This window comes from Podarcis melisellensis (assembly GCF_964234715.1).
Source record: "Podarcis melisellensis genome assembly, chromosome: 4".
Taxonomy (NCBI): Eukaryota; Metazoa; Chordata; class Lepidosauria; order Squamata; family Lacertidae; genus Podarcis; species Podarcis melisellensis.
This window is the reverse complement of record NC_138531.1, coordinates 75,151,786-75,172,263: the sequence shown is the minus strand read 5'-3', so window position 1 is coordinate 75,172,263 and position 20,478 is coordinate 75,151,786. Positions and strand designations below refer to the sequence as shown.

General features: G+C 42.3%; 1 long non-coding RNA gene across 1 annotated transcript; it reads left to right on the top strand.

Annotated features, from left to right (window-relative positions):
• The first annotated feature begins 712 nt into the window (after positions 1-712).
• On the top strand, positions 713-8,216 carry LOC309368502. Its single transcript, XR_014167795.1, has 3 exons — positions 713-779; positions 7,595-7,766; positions 8,017-8,216. It is a non-coding gene; the product is annotated as an uncharacterized lncRNA (long non-coding RNA).
• The last annotated feature ends 12,262 nt before the right edge of the window (positions 8,217-20,478 follow it).

Sequence of the window (20,478 nt, the reverse complement as noted above, 5' to 3'; positions counted from 1 at the left end):
TGATTAAGGCACATCTGCTAATTGTCAGGGTGTCAGGGTCAGTCAGTGAGTAAGTTGTAGTCTGTGTTATGTCCTAAATGGCTGCAGTAACAGGAATACTTTCTATTTGTACATATCTGCATCTGCAAAAGCCCGCAAGCTGTATCTATGTATCACTGTCCAGAACTGTCGTACTGAAGCCTTATCTTCTGCAGCAGTAAACTGTTTTGGACCTTATGCTGCCTTTACATGGAATTGGGGGACAACATCTGCTATGTGGGTATCTTACCTCAGATTCCCATCAAGATTGTGGGTATCTTACCTCAGATTCCCAGTTTCAGTTCTTTGGGTTTCTCGTTTGTCCAATCTTAAATTCAATTCTTCACATTTCTGCAGCGATTTGTGAAATCCTCGTCAGCCTATTAGTACAAATTTCTACTAATGAACACGTTTTTGTATATAGTTTTGACTAACATACACATTTTGCAAGCAATTTCCCGTAATATAATGTATTTTTTATATGTTATTTCCACTAACAGATGTGTTTTAAGAGCATTTCCGCAATATGCATCACAAATTTCAGAGAAGTGTGAAGTTTGAAGGATAGCTGTGTTTCAGTTTGTGTACTGGTTTGAGAAGTATGAATTGGGCAGTTTATCAGTGAATAACAGACACCACTGTTTTCCTCTCAGGTTTCCTAGACTGAGGGCAAGTTAGCGTTGTCCTCTCTCTCTCATTTGGCTTCATGACCATGCTACATGATAACAACCCCCTCCAAACAAAAACCAGGAAAAGTTCAAGTAAGAACTTTCGTTCAATCTATTCATTTACTCTGCATTATCTTGTTCTGACCTGGCTGCTGAAGCTGAGTGTGTTAGTAAATGGATTGTTAAGGTTTTCCTTTGTTCAAGCTTAAGGATGTCTAATGGAATGTTCAATGACACAGTGGATCCAATTGTATTTACCATAAAGGATCTGAACCAAAAACTCATTCAACAAGATTTTCTATCTAGGTTTATTATTTGCAGGAAGATGACATTTTGCATTTTTTTTTGGTCGGGGGTGGGGGAGAGATGGCATTTGGTAATTTAAGGCATCAGTTTAGCCATAGTCTCTCTGTGTGTGTCACTTGACCTTTTTAAAAATAATGTCTTCAGCCTTTTTTTTTTTGTTAGAGACATGAAAACTGAATAGTCTGATAATACATTAGCATACCATTTAAAATGTAGCTCATGGATGCAAATTCCAATACAAGATGTTTGCACCATCCTGATCTATGTCTGCTGTTGCATCTGTACCATATATAAATAATAACAACAGCAAAACCCCTCAAGGGTAGATCATCTAGCAAAAGCTTTCAGGGATTGTGCAAGTCTGAAGTGGTGAGCTGTGGTATGCAATTCATAAAGTATTAAGGATGGGGTAGGGCTGTAGGTCAATGGCAGAAAATGATTTGCATTTTAATGCTCCAGTATCTCAAAAGGCCTAGGGAAAAGTCCCGTCTGAAATCCAGAAGAGCAATTGCCAGATGGACCAATGGTCTGACTCCATATATAAGGCAGTTTCTTATGTTCCTAAAATAAACCTAACATGAGAAGAGGTGTCTTTGAAACGTCACTCAGTTTATTTATGCACTTACAATGTTGTCCAATATGAGATGGGTGAACTTCAACCATTTTCAGACAAATTGTGAGAAACTGGTTTCAAGTGGAAAGGCTTTATTTATTATTATTACAGAAGTAGAGATTGTTAAGTATAACATAGTAGAGTCATGTGCTATGGAGCAGCTCAAAACGAGCATAAATTAATCTGGGTCATTCAAAGTTTGCAAGGCAAGGTGAAGATCTGACATGTAAAAGGAATGAGTTATTGCATAATAGATTGGATGTCTTGGGTTAAATAAAGATCTGAATTTGATATGTGGGAAAGGGGAACAGGAAGAAGTGTCGATTTGCAAGCCCCCTCCATAGAGGCTGGCCCCTCTCACTGTCCTCGGAGCTTGCATACCGGTAACCTCCTCTGGCTGATATCCAGACAGACCACGGAAATTTTGATAGGCGACATTTTCCCAAGAGTGGGTAAAATGCACAACCCCTCCCTCCTGCTTCCGCAGGGGAAAGAAAATAAGTCAGAAATCTATTTACATGATGTTTATTTCTGACATTACAGCACTAGAGAAAAACACGTCCTTTCAGTTCAGTTCTTCTAGCAAACTTCCTGAGCATGCGCAGTCAGAAGGTTTCAAGTTACACTCTTCACATAGACTTATCCAGCCTGTCAACGTCCGGGGAAATTCTTCTTTCCCACAGATAGGCGCATCATGTGATGTCAACAATCTGGCTGTCTGCAGCGGTGATGTTTCCATATACTGACAAGAAGTACATCTTAAAGCTTTTGAACACAAAGAAAAATGTCTTAGACTTGATCCAGTTCCTGACCATCAGAATGCACATTGGCAAATTATTTTCCTTTAACTTTATATCCTACCTTTTGGCCAAATTGGCCACCAAAGTGGCTACTAACACACTTTTTAAATCTATATTCTGTTCCCAAAGTTTCAAAATAACAGAGCCTGGAAGGTTTGGTAGTAGCCCATTTCTGTGCATTTCTTTCCTCTAACAGTTACAGATAGGTAGCCGTGTTGGTCTGCCATAGTCAAAACAAACAAAAAAATCCTTCCAGTAGCACCTTAAAGACCAACTAAGTTCTTGGTATGAGCTTTCGTGTGCATGCACACTTCTTCAGATACACTGAAACAGAAGTTTCCAGACCCTTCTATATAGTGAGAAGGTGGGGAGGGGTATTACTCAGAAGGGTGGTGGGAATGGGTGATTGGCAGATAGCTGTGATGAGCCTGTTGACGACTCTTAACAACTGCAATAGGTCTTACAGGAAAAAGCAAGGGGTGAGAAGGTGAAAAATGGCTTTGTCATGTATAATGAGATAAGAATCCAAGGTCTTTGTTCAGACCAGGACTCTCCATGGTTTTAAGTTTGGTGATAAGTTGCAATTCAGCAGCTTCTCTTTCCAGTCTATTTCTGAAATTCCTTTGTAGTAAAACAGCTACTTTGAGATCTTGTATAGAAGACAGGGATGGGGAACTTGTGGTCAGACGTTACTGGATTACAACTCCTTTAATTCCTGATCATTGGTCATGCTGGCTGAGGCTGATGGGAATCCAACAACATCCAGAGGTTTCCCTTCTCTGCTCTTCAAGTTTATAAAATCTTCTCCTGAGATTTCTCTAGAAGTGATACAAGGCTTTTGAACTGGATTGTGATCTGGTTACTGGTGCCCCATAGCTTTGGCTTGGCAAGTTTATGGTCATGGGTCATATGTAGTATGTTATTTAAGTATTGCAGCTTGCCAGCTATTTGATAAAATCTGTTTCTATGGCTACAGACCTGAAATGTGAGGCCATTTTAACTGAATGTAGTTTATATTTCACATCTGTTTTTTAAACACACTTTAAGCCCTTAGGATAGAATGCCATGTAGTACTGAATAGATGTGTGAGCAGTGGAAAGAGCCGAACAGAGACCATCAATTCCAGCTTACCGTCATGAGCAGGAGTTTGAGTTTCAAGCGATAGATTGGAGAATCACAGGGTAGGGATTGGGAACCTGTGGCCCTCCAGGTGTTATTGATTGCATGGCGATTCCTGCCCCCTCCCACAGATGGAATAAATAAAGACACTGGACTCCAGAATTTAGGTTAATGGGCGAAAAATGGCCACAACTTTATTGATTACAGGTAAGAGTGGTATTGGCTTTAGGCATTGGCCCTATCAGACTAACCGGCATAGAACCGGGAAGGGTTAAGCACCAACAGGGGGAGCCCTCAAGATGCACATCCCTAGGTGCTCCGCGAGGGGTTACCGCTCGGGAGCGCACTTTAGGCCCTAGCCTCCATAGGTTTCGGACAAGGCGACGCCCCCCAGAGTCCTTTAAAAAACTACCCTTTAATATTTGGGGGAGGTGATGGCGCTCCTCCCCCCAACTCATTTGCATAATAATACCCCTGCTGGCTGTAAGAGGGAAAAGGCGCGAGCACAGGCTGTCCCGACCTTAAATGAACCCTACTAATCCTGCCCCCGCTGCCAACCGATTGGCTGGCTTGGTGAATAATGAATACTAATGATTTCCGGGATTCCCCAAGTCCCGTGGGGCTGCAGCCAGTCCCGCGAGGATGTAGGTGGGGCGTGAGCCCGCAACTCCCCCTCCTTATGTCGGGAGTGGCTTTGTGTTTGCTGGGGATAATGGGAACTGGAATCCATCAACATCTGGAAGGCCACATACTCCTCATTCTTGTCATAGAGTCCATATTTCTGTTTAAGTGTTATCCTTGAAAAGGAATGCTGACATGAGATGGGGAGATATGATCACATGTGGAGGCCCAACCCCCAACATCCCCAACTGAAGGAAGCCTCATTGGCTCCACCTACAATGGAAAGTCTAGATCACAGAATCATAGAATCGTAGAGTCATCTAGTCCAACCCCTTGCAGTGCAGGAAATTCAGCTGAAGCTTTCATGGGCAGATGGCCTTCCAACCTCTTATGACTGGGCTTTGAAGAACATACTTAGAAGCTTCCTTATGTTGACACAGGGTTCCCCATTACAGCGAGGTTTCAAAGTGCATCCAGCCGAATGTGCTTGGAAGCCCCCTTCAGAGTGTGTGAACATCGGGGTGGAGCAAGTGGGGATATGGAACCTGGTGTAGGGTATGTGCACACAACTCCACAACTCCCTGTTCAGACATAACTGCTGGACAGAGGTCTTGTAAGCAATTGTGAGTTTGATGATGTTTCCCTGCTAAAGAGTGTATGAATTCTGAGACACCCCCTTAGAGACAAATGAGTTGTTTTTGTTTAATTTCTCTTTCCTTCTGGTTGGTAGCTTTTGTTTTTGTTCAGCAGAGCTAGGTGTCTCCTTGTTGTGGCCGAATATGGTTAGTCACTTCATATATAAGACTGTCAGTGGAATTATTGCGGCACATTTGGCTGAGGAATTCTGAAGGCGTTTGGTTGCTCTCTGTGAAACAGCTTCTTAAAGAATATATGTCTGGCTCCGAAAAACATAGATACCTTCACTTGGTTTGTGCGGGAAGTACGGAAAATATCACCTAGGTTGGGCTGTGTGAAAATAAAGGAATTTTTTTGTAGCGGAGGCTTTTTTTTGAAGGAAGTCTTAGTCTGCTTAATAAAGGAACGGTTCAGTGTTATGCAGTGTGCATATTTCATGGGAAAATGGGTTTGCTATCAAGACTCGGTGAAGTAGAAGCAAACACATGAAGGACTGAGTCCCAAATGAACTGAGTTGGTATCAGGGCAGATGTTAAGGTCTTTAGTATTCACTTTTGCTAAAAGGAACAAATTTCATTCTGAGGGCTGCAGAAAATGAGCTGGGTGCTTAGGTATCTCAAATATAGGCAGATTTCTTTCCATTTAACCAGCGGTGACTATGGCAGGTCAATACCTTATTTAATGATACTTATGTGAAGAACATAGGGGGGTAAGGTGAAGGGCAGGTAATAAATTGTAACACTGATAATGCCAATGTATAAGATTTTCCATATAATTATGCATATGCAAAAATCAATAAATGTCTTTTCTTTGGTGTTTCATTTCCTGATTTTTATGGACTATCCAAAGACTCAATTTTTGAAGAATTCCAGTTGTGTATCACGTACACATAGTATGGTAACTTTAGCAAATAAAGGTTTTGTAATGTTTCTTGTAGTTGCACCGCATAATGGGTTTTGTGATCAGCTTCTGAAATCCCTATAGTTGTACATTCTGGATTTGTTTATATACAAGAAATTGCATGGTTCATATAGAAATCTGAAATTTTAATTCTGACCTTCCTCTAAAATCTAGAGCATAAAGTCCTCTAGGATTTTGAATCCAAATTGGGGTGGGGGGAGAGAGAAGCTTCCTTTAAAAAGGGAGCGTTTCTTTCTTTGCAGAGGAAGCAGTTGGGTGAAAAGAAAAAAAGCCCCGTGAATCCAAGTGATCCAAACAATTTTACTCGAATAAGGAAAAATACTCCTTTTTAGGAGCATGTATTCCTCTGTAGGAGGGACACGGGTGGCTCTGTGGGTTAAACCACAGAGCCTAGGACTTGCTGATCAGAAGGTTGGCGGTTCGAATCCCTGCGATGGGGTGAGCTCCCGTTGCTTGGTCCCTGCTCCTCCCAACCTAGCAGTTCGAAAGCACGTCAAAGTGCAAGTAGATAAATAGGTACCACTCTGGCGGGAAGGTAAACGGCATTTCCGTGCGCTGCTCTGGTTCGCCAGAAGCGGCTTAGTCATGCTGGCCACATGACCCGGAAGCTGTATGCTGGCTCCCTCAGCCAATAAAGCGAGATGAGCACCACAGCCCCAGAGTCAGCCACGACTGGACCTAATGGTCAGGGGTCCCTTTACCTTTATTCCTCTGTAGAGACATCTGCTCACCTGAACCTTTCCTCAGCCGATGCAGCTGCTTGGTTGGTCCCTCCTTCTTGCATTTTCTCCTCCTTTGCACCACACCTGCCTATCCTTCCTATGTGCTACCCCAAGGCAGCCCTAGATTGCTCTGGGCTATGCAGACTGACCTTTGGTGACCAGGGGCTATCTCAATCCTACTTGACCAAGGCCTGAATTTCTCCAAATCAACCCGATTCCATTTGGGACTCATTGGAATCCACTGCACAGCTCTAACAGATAGTGCATCATAAATGAAAGCACTTGTGCTTTCCTATCAAAGTATAACCTGGTAGTTTTGTAGCATCTTCACTGAACTGATTTCTCATGGAAAAAAACAACCTACAATGTGAGCGAAAATATAAATGCCTGGTCATATGTTCAGTGATTATGCAAAATGTCCTTTTATTGTACCCATCCTTCTGTTTTCCAGCTTCTCTGCTTGCTGAATCTATGTCGGGGTGTGAAAATCTGTGATGCATTGAATTAACAGGAGGCGGCGTAAAGCATGTTGAAATTTATAGGAAAATAAAACAGCACAAGGGAAATTAATTTTACAGGTTGTGGATTCCTTCATGTCGCTTTCGGTAAATGCTTGATATTGCGCATATATATATATATATATATATATATATATATATATATATATATGGGTGGGTGGGTGTGTAACTTTCAGGTGATAGTGCTGGAAAACAACAACTCCTGGACTTCTTGCAAACTATAGAATTTGTATCTGGCTAGTCTGGGACGCGGGTGGCGCTGTGGGTAAAACCTCAGTGTCTAGGACTTGCCAATCGCATAGTTAGCAGTTCGAATCCCCGCGGCGGGGTGAGCTCCTGTCTTTCGGTCCCAGCTCCTGCCCACCTAGCAGTTCGAAAGCACCCCTAAGTGCAAGTAGATAAATAGGTACCGCTTTATAGCGGGAAGGTAAACAGCGTTTCCGTGTGCTGCGCTGGTGCTGGCTCGCCAGAGCAGCTTTGTCATGCTGGCCACGTGACCCGGAAGTGTCTGCGGACAGCGCTGGCTCCCGGCCTCTTAAGTGAGATGAGCGCACAACCCTAGAGTCGGACACGACTGGCCTGTACGGGCAGGGGTACCTTTACCTTTACCTAGGCTTTAGAAGCCTTCTTGACTGCAAAATTTCTGCTCTAGATATAACACATCTTTCTGGAAGTAAAGGATTGCCAAGCCCATCCCTAATGGAGAATAATGAGCAAAGCAATCAAAACCCAATGAAATGACAGATCTGAACACAGCAGAGTGCAAAAGGAAGTCAGGCGGCATCCTTTGATAAGTGCGTCACGAGAGACTATCAAAAGGAAAGGTAAGAAAATAAAAGCCTCCTATTCTGTGATAAAGCTTGCTTGAAGCGGAAATGTCAGAGGCGGTTGCTTTTTTAACCACTTGTTCCTCTTGCCTTTATCTCAATTCACGTTGGGTGAATGAGGGTTATTTGTTTTTCCCCTTCTATAGTCTTTTCCTGCCTTATCAAAGACTGCTGGTTGCTTTCACTTGGGCACGCGCTCGCTGGGAAGCCACATTTAGTAATGTAAATGTATTTTCTTCCCCTGAAGCAGCAGCAACGAAAGAATTGCACCACTTTGCTTGTCTCTGCCTCAAATGAACATGAGAGCAGAACAGAGGGAGGTTGACTGACAGCGACAGCAAGAGAAGACTCCAGGGGATGGAGCCTTTTGGGTGAAGGCTGCAGAATGCTCTATCTAGCCCTTGCATTGTCCTCTGTTGATGTAGCATATGCAACCAAGTGCAGAATGGAAAGTGAGTAGCAGCTCTCGGCCATAGACTCTCTGGGTACATTCAGATAAACGGCTCTTCTTCAGTGTGCATTGATTCCCATCCCCCCGTCTCTTTGCATTGGAAAAGAAGTGTTTATATATAGTGGGCCGATGAAGAATGGGAAGTTATTTATCTGTCCACTATATTTTTATAAATTTTTATTTTTCTCTTCCTTTTAACCTTTTTCTACTCTTTTCTTTATTTCTCTCTTTTTCCTTTCCTACTCCTTTTCTCCTTAAAGTCTTAGTTCAAGATTTAAAAAGGAGAAAAGATATTTGATATTAAGCTTTGTATTTTCCTCTCTATATTCCCTAATAAAACTTATTATTATAATTTTTTAAAAGGAAAACAAGTGGGCCTACCTTGTCTTACCCAATTTCACTGCATCTCCAACCAATGCTCATTGGACAGCTTTTCACAGCTCAACTTACCTTAGACTTTATAGGAAGAACTGGCTCCACTTGATTCTCAAAATGCAGCAATTGCAAACAGTCAATGTACTTTATAAACTGCCTCTCAGGCCATAGGATCCCAGTGAAGTGCACACACATAATAGGGACCTTTCACTTAATGAAGATTCAGCAGTTTCTCTCCTGTGTCTGAGCTTTGTCTTTCTCTAACGCTTTTTAGCTCCTCTTTATTTGCATTATTTCAACTCCCCCTCTCAACCTCATGGCTAGTCAGAAGGGGCAGACAGCTCTGGATAAGACTCCAGTGCCCTGTTTTTTTAAAAAAATTCTCCCCATCTTCTGTTTGTGTTTAGGTTTCATTTTCCCCCTTATAAACTGAACATTTGATTTTTCAGTGAACTTTGCTGCTTAAAAGAACCAGGGGCATTGCAAGGGGGGTTGTCATGCCAAGGGGGGGGTGACAAAATCACCCTGGGTGGATTGGCATGGCGGTGCTCATACCCCAGCAGGTGGATTTCCACAATTGGTGTCCAACCCTCCCTAAAAAAAGCCCAACAACTCTGGGCAACCTTCCCTAAAAAAGCTCAACAACTCACACCGGGTACCACCTGACCTTGCTACGCCTCTGAGAACAACCTCTTCAAAAGACAGAGGGGATTAATTTTATAAGAAGGAATAGAGCATCAAAACAGTGATCCTCACACACCCCTGGCAAAAGGTGGCACATCAGAGGAGCCATAATACACTGCAGATGTCTGATCTCGCTCGAGACCTAGAGATGTGACAATAGACTGGTCTGCCTCTTTTCTTTTAGCAAATGTTTTGTGCCACTGGGGAAGTGGTAATTCTGTATCGATTTGTTTTGGATGTTTGTATGTGATGCCAATAAAAGGTTTGATGATGATGGTGATGATGTTCTGTTTTTTCCATGGGCCACACCCGGCAAAGGGGTTGTGAGGCATCTAATCATAGCCTGCATTTTTATCCAGGCTATATATTAATCAGGATCTGTATTTTAAAATGAGCTTAAAGATTTTCAAATGTTTCATGCCAGGCAGAAGACCAGCTGCCTAAGAACCTTGGCAAGATGTTTATTCTCCTGGACAAGGGGCCCCTTGATTTATAGCAGAAAACAATTCTCAAAGTCGTAAAAAGGGAATTACAGGCTAAGAGCAAGGTTACACTGACCCTACAAATTAAGCTTGGTAAATAGTAAAATGAGCCATATCTTATTCCTAAGGTTAAAAAGGTCAAGAGCAATGGAAAAGCATCTGGCTGGCAGAAAGGGAGGGAGTATTTTGGGAAATCTTTTTCTAAAGTTGTTTCTTTCTTAAACTGAGATCCTTTTAAGATTTCTTTTCCTTTTAAAAGGTTATTTATGTTATGTATTAAATATATTAGCTTAAATGTAATTATGCAAAGGATTTAGAAACTAAGAAATGTTAAAACCTTATGCTAGATTCTTATTTCATAGAATCATGGTTATAAGAGACCACAGGGGCCATTGAGTCCAGCCCCCTGCCAGACAGGAGACGCCATTGAGCACTCCTGATATATAGTTGTCAGGCCTTTGTTTAAAGACCTCCAAAAGGAGATCTTTCATTGATGATGCATGAGAATGTGAACTCAAGATCCTTGACATCTGTTTAAGATAAAAATTTAAAACTATTAACGATCTGTTTTGGAGGGCAAGGAGGGCAAGGAGGGCAAGAGGTGAGCTGGTAATTAAGGTTCCTTGTTGAGATAAATGTAAGATATATGACTACTTATTTGTCATTTATAGATAGAAGAATATATAGCTTTTGTCTCCCATAAAAGGTAATATGAAATGGGTGTATCTTTTGTGATTGGTTCTAGCAAACAGCCAATGGGAATTTCAACCAGGCTGATTGGACAGAGGCAGCCAAAGGAGGAGCAAGGAGGCTGGGCTGAGGGAATATAAGTGCTGGCCATAATGGCAGGAGCCCAGGCCAGAGCTTGGTAACCATATACCACTGTGCCTCTCATTTATTTGTCTGACAAATAAATTATTATTTTAATTTCTCTATTGCTGCGTTGAATATTTCATTCCAGCTAAGCGTTAACCACAAGCAGGGTGCTACAGTTGAAGGTAGTGCGAACAGGATGCAAGGATTTATTTCAGAAATCTCATCAATATCTCACTGAATCATAGAGTTAGAAGGGACCTTGAGGATCATCTAGTCCAACCCCCTGCAGTGCAGGAATGTGGAGCTGTCCCTTACGGGGATGAAACCTGCAACCTTGGTGTTGTCAGCAACACACTCTAAATTCTATCTTGTTTAATAAAGTAGCTCACATAATGGATGGTATCAATAGAATTTTAAGCAGAGAATATTTCCAAAGTCTTTACATGAGCCAAAGTGCCCCTGAAGTCCAGGGAAGTTTGGCTGAGTTCTCTCGCACCCCTGTGTACTAAGTCTATCACAGTGAGAGGGTGAGTAGGAATTCTCAAATCTATCACGGTTCTCTTTTCACTGCCATCACATGTTAATTTTGGCCATTCCCCTGAAGATTCTGCCGAGTGGCTTCTGTGTCCCTGAAGTAGGCATTTAATTGCATAGAATGCAGCCTAAGCAAACTGATTAGTTTTAAAATATGACTGACGAAGAAATAATTGCCATAAGATATGCAAAAGAATTGTCAGTGAGGGATGATAAATGGGATTGATTTTTACACAGTGCAAAAATAAAGAAAAGCATGGATTTTGCACAACTTTGTTGTCTCATTTAATGATTCATATTTGTTATTTGTCAAAACAAAAGGAGACTAATGATTTCGGATGACTACACAAATGGACAGTGCCGTTTCAGCTGCTCTGATGGCCACCCTGGGATTTAGAAGTGAAATGCCTGCAGGCCACTGGGGATATATAGCAAAAGGCTGTTCCAGTGAATTGATTCTTAGATGACAGAGGCAACCATTTCTGAAGAAAATGATACGTTCTGTGAGCTCCCACACCCGTGAAAAAAGGAACACACAACGATTGAATTGTAGGGGGAAGGAGCACTCCTTAATGTTTTTGGATGTGCTGCCTTCGCTGCTGTTTCAGAAGGCTCCAAGGAGATACAATATGACTTCATCCACCTACCACAATCTCTTTGTGGCCTGACCACTGTAGTCCATGCACTGTTTGCTGCAATGCCTTCTATGTGAAGCTGCCTTTGGGCCTGGTTTGGGAAAATGAGGTGGCCTGACTGCTGATGTTTAAACATCTGCATTGGCTATCCATCTACTATCAAGCCAGGTACAAGGTCCTAGTATTAATATAAAAAGCCATAAACAACAACAAGGTCCGGGGCACTTTAGGGACCACCTGAACCCCTATATAACAACTAAGACCACCTGCAGAAGCATTGCTGATTGTTCCCCAAGTTGGTGAGGCTAATTTGAGAACAGCAAGAAACCGTGCCTTTTACTGTCATTGATCCAGTATTGTGGATCAGAGGTAACCTTGTTCCATGGTTGAAGTACAGGGGGTGCAGAGGGGTTAGGGGGGTCTGTGTCTGGAAGGCACCCTTACCTTTTGTGATGTCCACCATAGCTACTGTTTCTAAGAAGGAGATGGGTAAGATTTGGCCAAAATTGGGAGGAGTCAGAGATGGGACTTCTGGATTTCATTAAGAGAAGGTTACCAGATTTTTTTCAAAGAATCTGGGGACACTTTTTTCCTGAAAAGAGAGGGGGGAAAGTTAATAAACAAAAAGGTTTTTTGTTTGTTTGTTTTTTAAAGAAGTACCGGTAATCTCTTCTGTGGCCTCCTCTGTCGCACGACCTTCCTTTCGGCCCTGGCCTGCTCTCTTGGAGCACTAGCCGCCATGGAAGTAGGCTCAGGTCGGGCCTGGGCTCAGCTGGTACTCTCCTCCCTCTCCTCCTCAGCGGCAGTGGCAGCAGTGGCGTGGCAAAGTTGGGGCTCCCCTCTTTTTTCTCCTTCCTCTTTCTCTCTCTTTCTTCCTTCTCCTTCTCTTCTCCTCCTCCTCCTCCTCCTCCTCCTCCTGTGTCGGCTCCAGGGTTTTCCTGGCCCCAGAGCGCCACTGGGTGGGTGGCTGGGTGCTCTCACTCCTGGCTCAATTTGGGTCGGGGAGTCAGTCAGTGGTTCCCCCCAGTTGATACATCGGGCATCCCCAGTTCCCCCTCGGCAGTGGCGTCGGCAGTGGCAGTCTTAGCAGCCCAGAGCCAGCCTGGTAGCACAGTTGGCTTTAGCTGGCTTCAGGGGCTGCTCGCTGCCGTGGCGCCCACCATTTTGCCTCGCCAGAAGTCCCCATATGATGTGTCTTGTGCCATTGAACCAATCACGCAACATTCATTCCCTACATCAATCTACAACACTTAAAATATAAATCTGTGGATATTAAATGAAATCCGGGGACATTCTAGGGACGGATTTTGTCCAGGAACAGATTTGTAAATGTGGGGACTGTCCCCAGGAAACTAGGATGTCTGGTAACCATACATTAAGAGCCCTCTAGCTTTCTCTCCATATGTGTGCACCAACAACACACACATTCAAGTCCTGTTCTGGTAGTACTGTAATTGCTCCCATTTATCTATTTCTGTAATATCTCCCCTTCCTCCTAAAAGAGACCAGGGTATCATGTTGGGCAACATAGGAGGGGGAGGACCAAATGTGGAGAATGGCTCTTCATGTGCAGAACATGTTCATCTGCAGGAACCAAGTCTCTCATTGGGTACAGCTGTAAAATGCAAAGGCCAATTCCTTGAAGACCTTTGTGCTGTAGATGTCATGTTAGTGTGGGTACTTGGTGCAGACCTGCTCTATCTACCTTGCCCTTTGTGGGACAATGACCACCTGAATAAGGCTACAGGATATTCATTATCCAAATACAAAAAGTACTAGGGGGAAAATCAGGCAAGACAACAGTGGAAATACAGTGGGGGAAAGGTAGGGGGCAGGTGAGGGGATAACTGGGGGACAGGAACCTTTGATGAGCACATGACATTTGGCAAAACAAAGGCTAGACCACACAAAAACAGGCATCTGAGAGGCATGAAAGGAAAAGCAAGGGAGGTAACATGAGAGATAGTATGCAAGCAAGGAAGGGGGAAGAATCAGACTTTATTAAAACAAAAAACAGAAGGAGATATATTCGCTTGAAATGGGAAGGGAGGGGTTAGCCAGCAAACCTCCTCCTTGCATTCTCCTTTGATCAACCACATGGCAGGCTGGTTTCAGATCAGATAGCAAATGAGATGATAATATGACTGAAAATGCTGCATGTTTTTTCTTTCTTTCTTTCTTTCTTTCTTTCTTTCTTTCTTTCTTTCTTTCTTTCTTTCTTATAGGATCAGAATGTCAGGAGAATGTGGGCAGGAGAGAGTTTATCAAAACACTGCCTGTTTAATTCGCGCCCCCTGTTCTTCCATGATAACTCCATAGCTGCCCTCCTTGACCATAATACCACGAAGAGCCCTTTTTGACAGCAGCCAAACTAAAGCAATAATGGAAATAGGACACAGTGTTTAATGCTAGCAAGATGCAACCCCCCCAGCAAGTTTTTACATGGCGATTTTGGGCAACATAATTAGCTAGGGGGAGGTATGGGGGAGGAATGAGTGCATTTTGCCATCAAGCTATTTATAGCTGTTGCTGGACATTCTGTACAAGGGTGATTAGCCACTAGACTGCATTATTATTAATCTGTAATTAACTTAGGTACTAGGTTCATAAAATCACAGAGCTGAAAAGGGCAGACAAGTCATTATCTAGTTTTTGTCCCCATGCAGGACAAGAAAGACCTACATGCTACCCAGTGTGTGCAGTCTAGACAAGGAGAGGGGAAAGTGTATGGCTAGTGAAATGGAGATGTAAAAATTCCCTAGGCTGGATTTGACCAAGGACCAACCTATCACCCACAGTGACCAACTAGCTGCCCTTGGAAAGTTCACCAACACAGCAAGTGAAAACAGTCATCCCCCGCCCCGGCAACTAGTAATAAAAAATGCATTGCTTCCCTCTTAATATGGAGGTTGCATTTAACTGTCATGACTAACAGCCGCTGATAGACCAATCTAGTGCCAAGTCATAAATAAAGGGGGAAGTCGGGGCAGGGGGAGTTTTGTCGGCCAGTCTGATGCCCTTGCACTTTCATTATCACAAAAGAGGGAATGTAAAGGTCTAACTACTTTTCTATTTGAAAGAAATCAGTGTTGCAAATGTTTAGTCAACTCACTGACTTCAAACCATTTTAACTGACTACAGAAGTTTGTTCAGAAACAGATATCAATGTGTATGTTTCACACACTCTCTCTCTTAATAAAAATTCCTGATGACAAATCCCAACAAAAGGCACTCCCTCCTGTAAGTGAGATTCTAAGATGATTCTTATTGTGACAAAAGTCTGTATCATTTAGAAGCATATGATTTTCCCATCACAATTATTGTGTTTCCCCCACCAGTTTAAAAAGTATTCAGATTTAATTGGTTAATTGATTGATTAATTGTCTGAAACTCAGTAGATTGACTTGAACTCCTACAGTTAATACACTTTATTTAACTGGGTAACTAGTCTAAAACAAAGCAATTTGAAACACAGGATGTTTTATTGTAAGATTTTCCTGTTAGTGGAGTAGAAGAAAGAGGGAAAATGGCAGTCATATCCTGGCACTATAATTTACCATATGGCATCCAATACCAATATTTGGCTGTGTGGGGAGGAGGTTGGGAAGCTGACGGCCATTCCTGTCCAGCCATTTCTTAAAGCACACCTTCAATGGTGTTTTGGAGACTGAAAGACTTTTAAGATGCATCTCTGCTAATTACATGCAAACCAAAGCTGTGTGCAGAAGCCATGGACACCGGTTGCTATGTTTCTGACAGTGAGAGAAGAGAGGTGATTGTTCTTGTGGGTGGTTGCTTTTGTGTACAGTTTACACTGCATATATATGCCAACAAAGTCTCATTACTCACAAGCCTTTGAAACAGGCATGAAACATTAATTCAGCAGCCATGCTGGAAAAGGGAAGCAGAGCAGGGGAAGGTGATGTGGATTGATGGATGTATGGACAGATAAAGGCATAACAGCAAAGAGCGGTTTACATTTCTTTCCATTTGCCATTGTCTCCTCATTGACAGATATCTCCATGCACCCTGCCCTATCTAACCAGGAATATAGTGGTCCCATATTCCTTTTAAAAAAATAAATTAGTTTCAGTTCAGTCGTCCCCCCCAAGTATCCTACAGCATCTGAATTTTGTTGGCAAGGCAGGCAGGTTTTCTAAGAACCCACCAAGCAGGTAAAAGTGAAAGATGGCTGGCAGGATTTGATTTCTTTGCAAAGTGAAGAGGATAACAGTGGAATCTAGAATCCCTTTGGTTTGTCATTATTTAAGAAGAAGGCTAAGGAAATAATCTAAAGATAAGTACAGTTTCAACAGCTTCCTCTAGGGATGGACAGATCAGTCTCTTTCTGTTCCATGCCAGTTACACATACATCCGTTCATAAATCTGTTTCATCTCATTTCTGCATCATTCTGCATTTTCTAAAAAGAAATCTGGATGGGAATTAATTTCTAACTACATTCCAGAATTATGATCTTTAAAACATATTTCAACCTATGTTTACACACATATTAATGCATTCTATCATGAAATACTATTGCACACCACCCCAATCTCTGAGTGATACGAGATTCTAGGGGTTCCAGGTGCTTATCCGCAGTTTGGTTTCCTTGGAATGAGGGGCAGTGGAGACTGTAGTAGTATCATTATCATATATGCTTTATGTACACATATATACAATCTGAGCGTAAGATACAGGGGCTCACAGCATTAACACTCCAAAAGGTCTTGCTTCTCACAAAGCCACAGCCTTGGAATCAGGCAAAAATCAAGCATGGCGCTCCCTCCCTCCCTCCCCTCTCTCACTGGCTTTTGCCTGCTTCTTACTCAGCTCTCAAAAACTCAGCTTTTTGGTTTTCTGTCTTTCTCACTACCAGCCAGGCGAGGGAGTGGGCCCACCCATTGCTCTTCTTTCTTATAGGAGGAACTTTCTTATAGGACTATTAACTCACCAAGACTTGCCTAACTAGTACAGCAACGGAAGACTCTTAGATTTTAACCACTGCAGGACCCCAAGAATTAGAAGGGACTCAAGCATCCTAGAGACTATCACCCCCCAAAAAAACTCACAACACCACACATTTCAGGGTCATTTCTTGAGCCAATAGTTGTTGTTGTTGTTTAGCCGTTTAGTCATGTCCGACTCTTCGTGACCCCATGGACCAGAGCACGCCAGGCACTCCTGTCTTACACACATCAACATTTTTGTTGTTTAGCCGTGTCCAACTCTTTGTGACCCCATGGAACAGAGCACGCCAGGCACTCCTGTCTTCCATGGCCTCCCGCAGTTTGGTCAAACTCATGCTTCGAGAACACTGTCCAACCATCTCGTCCTCTGTCGTCCCCTTCTTCTTGTGTCCTCCATCTTTCCCAACATCAGGGTCTTTTCCAGGGAGTCTTCTCTTCTCATGAGGTGGCCAAAGTATTGGAGCCTCAGCTTCATGATCTGTCTTTCCAGTGAGCACTCAGAGCTGATTTCTTTAAGAATGGATAGGTTTGATCTTCTTGCAGTCCATGGGACTCTCAAAAGTCTCCTCCAGCACCATAATTCAAAAGCATCAATTGAGCATCAAAAGCATCAATTGAGCCAATAAGTGTACTGCAAAACTTGCAGACATTTGAAATCCAAAGGATTATTAGGTTCCAATCCACCCATTAGTCCAGGGAGAACAGATCAGGCCAGTTTGCATAGGAATTTGTAGAAACCAAATTCCTCAGTTATCTGTACCTTCAGTCTTGTAACACTCTTAGGAATAATTAAGGATCTGCAGAAGATGGAAGAAAGATACGTGAAAGGCCGGAGGACTTTGAGGATGGCCTACAGAAGTCAATGGGATCAGTTCAAGAATGTAGCTGACTCTGAAGAATACCTGCTGACAGCATTCAAAGTGACTTGAATGACTACATTTTCCTCATGTTGTGTCGAAATCAATATCCCAAATATCAGGACTCCCTTTAAGTGACTCTCTATGGGGGGGGGGGAGCAGCCCTGTTCAAAGAGTGAAGCCTCTCTGGCTGGTTTTCTGTCAACACTGCAGGCTCTGAACAATTTTCAAATCCTGAGACAAAGCAGGAGTCCTGGGGAAATGCAGGTAGCCAAGATTAAGCAGAGATCCAGCAGTTGGTTTACAGTTATGTTCTCACAAAGTTTCTATGACACAAAGGTCATTTCTTGAGTTATTTTAGCACTTGTTTTTGTTCTCATTCAGAGAGAAATTGAGGGATAGAAAAAATGAGGAGGTGTTCATAATCCTTCTTCTGAACTCTTAATTATTGAGAAAATTACTTGATTTGGGTACTATGAGACAGTTCCAAAATGGTGCCTTTCCCCCATGAAGAGCATAGAAGCAATGTGCTGCCGTTGGCTGTGATTGCCTACATGGCATGTAAAGTGTCAGGGCTGTGGAGTAGTGAAAGGGGAACCCTGCAGAGGTTGCACTGGAGATGGGGAACCTGTTGTCTTCCAGATGTGGCAGCCATCTTACCGAACTTTAAAGGTGGGATGCAAAAGATGACTTTTGCCCGTGGTGAGTGTCATGTAGCTACACTGCGCCCAGAACATTTAGGGATATAAGTGTTGAGATCAACACTTTAAATTGCACTTTAATTGCACAGGACAGTTCCTTCAGCATGGGTGAAATATGCTGCATGCGGCTCATTCCTGACTGAAAATTGACTGGAATGCAATCTGAATGAATTGCAGCTTTTAGACAGCATTTGATAGCACCTCCAAATGCAGTATATTCCAGTAATCCGGCCTGGAGGCTACCATGGCATGCAGAAGAGACCCTCTGATGGGGAACGTACTGTGGTTCCGCATACCACTGATGTTTGGCTGGCTTTTACTAGGAACCCAGACTTTCAGAGTGTTGTAAGAGACTCCAAGTGCTTTCCATGTACTATACTCCTTGGATGTTAAAAGTTTACATGTTTGTCTGCTTTTATCTGAATGTTTTATATAGTTATATGGCTGTCAGTCACTTTGATATAGCCATCTGGATAGGATACAATTTATGTAAGAAATAAATAAATAAAACCCAGATCACCCTTCCATACTGGGGTAGGTCCCCCAAACCACCCTAAAGTCTTATTCTGACATCTTTCTATAGGTACTTTACCCAGCAATGTCAGAATCCCAGATGCCCAGATGTTCTGTCCCTGTGAAGCAAAAGCCCCTTGATAGCTGTGCACAGGTACAACATATGATCCTATTGCAAATGAAAATGTTCATGACAGCATGAAATAGAGAGAGTACATAGGGCTGAATTGAATTAAATATTACACCATTGATTGTGTTGTTCATTTTAACATCCTGTTCAATAAAAGCACCTCACCCAGCATGTTTTGCCATTTATCTTGTGCTATTGTGGTGCTTCTGACTTGCCACCTCAGTGCTCTTTATTATCATTATTTTACTACTTCTTTACTTTGTTGTCGGAGGCCATCCTTTTCCTTAATCTCTGACTCTTGGCCCCCTTACTTCTACTAGTTGCTTCCCCGTGATTTTACCTCTCATCACCACTTCCTTCCCCTTCCTCTTCTGTTGGACTCGCCTATAACCCTCTGTTATGGCCCAATTTTAGATAATCATGCAAATAGATGTGGGGAGGTGAGGGGGATTGGTCTGTTAACTGTTGCTATGTCATAAAGCCATTGAAGTCTCCAAATCAGCAAACCTTGCTTATTGTGGTTTCTGCCACTGCAATTATTAGGGCAAAGGAGATTTGTGTGCATGTGTGTAGGATATGAATAACATTCCTGCAGTGTTTTATACTTGGTTTTACACTTTACACTTGCAAATCTTCATGTGTTGTTCAGTATCAAACAACAACTTATTATGTTGGAACTCACCATGCTTTTTTGCTCCTTTTCAACAGATGAACATTAGCAAGTTAAATTGTGTACTTTGGCTGTTGGAAAGAGCTAGAATATTCCTATGCAGGGTTTTGCATTTATGCTCATATATAAACTTTTACCTCCTGAAAAGTGTATTCTTTCTGCAAGTTGTGTATGCCCACAAAGGCATTGTTTTCAGTTGCTTATCTCAACAGCTGAAACTGATTTCAGTTGTCTGAAGTGCTTCCATTTCTTCAATGTACTTAATTGCCCAAGTGTTCTTTGATGCTTAAGACACCCTCTAGTTCTTTAAGTGTTTCCTAGTGTGCCAAATTGCCCCAAAATGTTGTTCATATCGTTTATATATTTTCAACCACTTCAAGTCTCAAGCATGGTAACCACTCTTAATATTGCTTTCTTTATTGCAGGATTGTTTTTCAGGTATGATTCCTAGCAGCCACACCCAAGTATATCCAAAGGTAAATGCAGGATTGATGTAAGTTGCAAATGGTCCACATACAACATGATTTCTTTAAATCAAGTTAAGCATTATGGTCTTTTTTTAAAAAAGCCCATCACTTTCATAGAATAATCAGTGCTATTAAAAGCATCAATTTGCTTGGTCTATTAATAGAGCTTTCTTTCTTTCTCACTAATGAAAGTTTAAGATTTTATTTTATTTTTTTTAAAAAAAATGTGTTAATAAGCCTACAGGTGCTTTGAAATCTATTTTCTATAGCAAATATCCAAGAGTTTCTTGACCCTCTGCTCACCAACTGAAAGAGGAAGGAGTTGCAGCTCAGAAACTCTTCATTATAATTCCTGTTCTTGACCCTGAGACTAGCAAAATACTCACTTTAACAGGGAAAGAATCTTAAAAGTCCATCACAACTTAG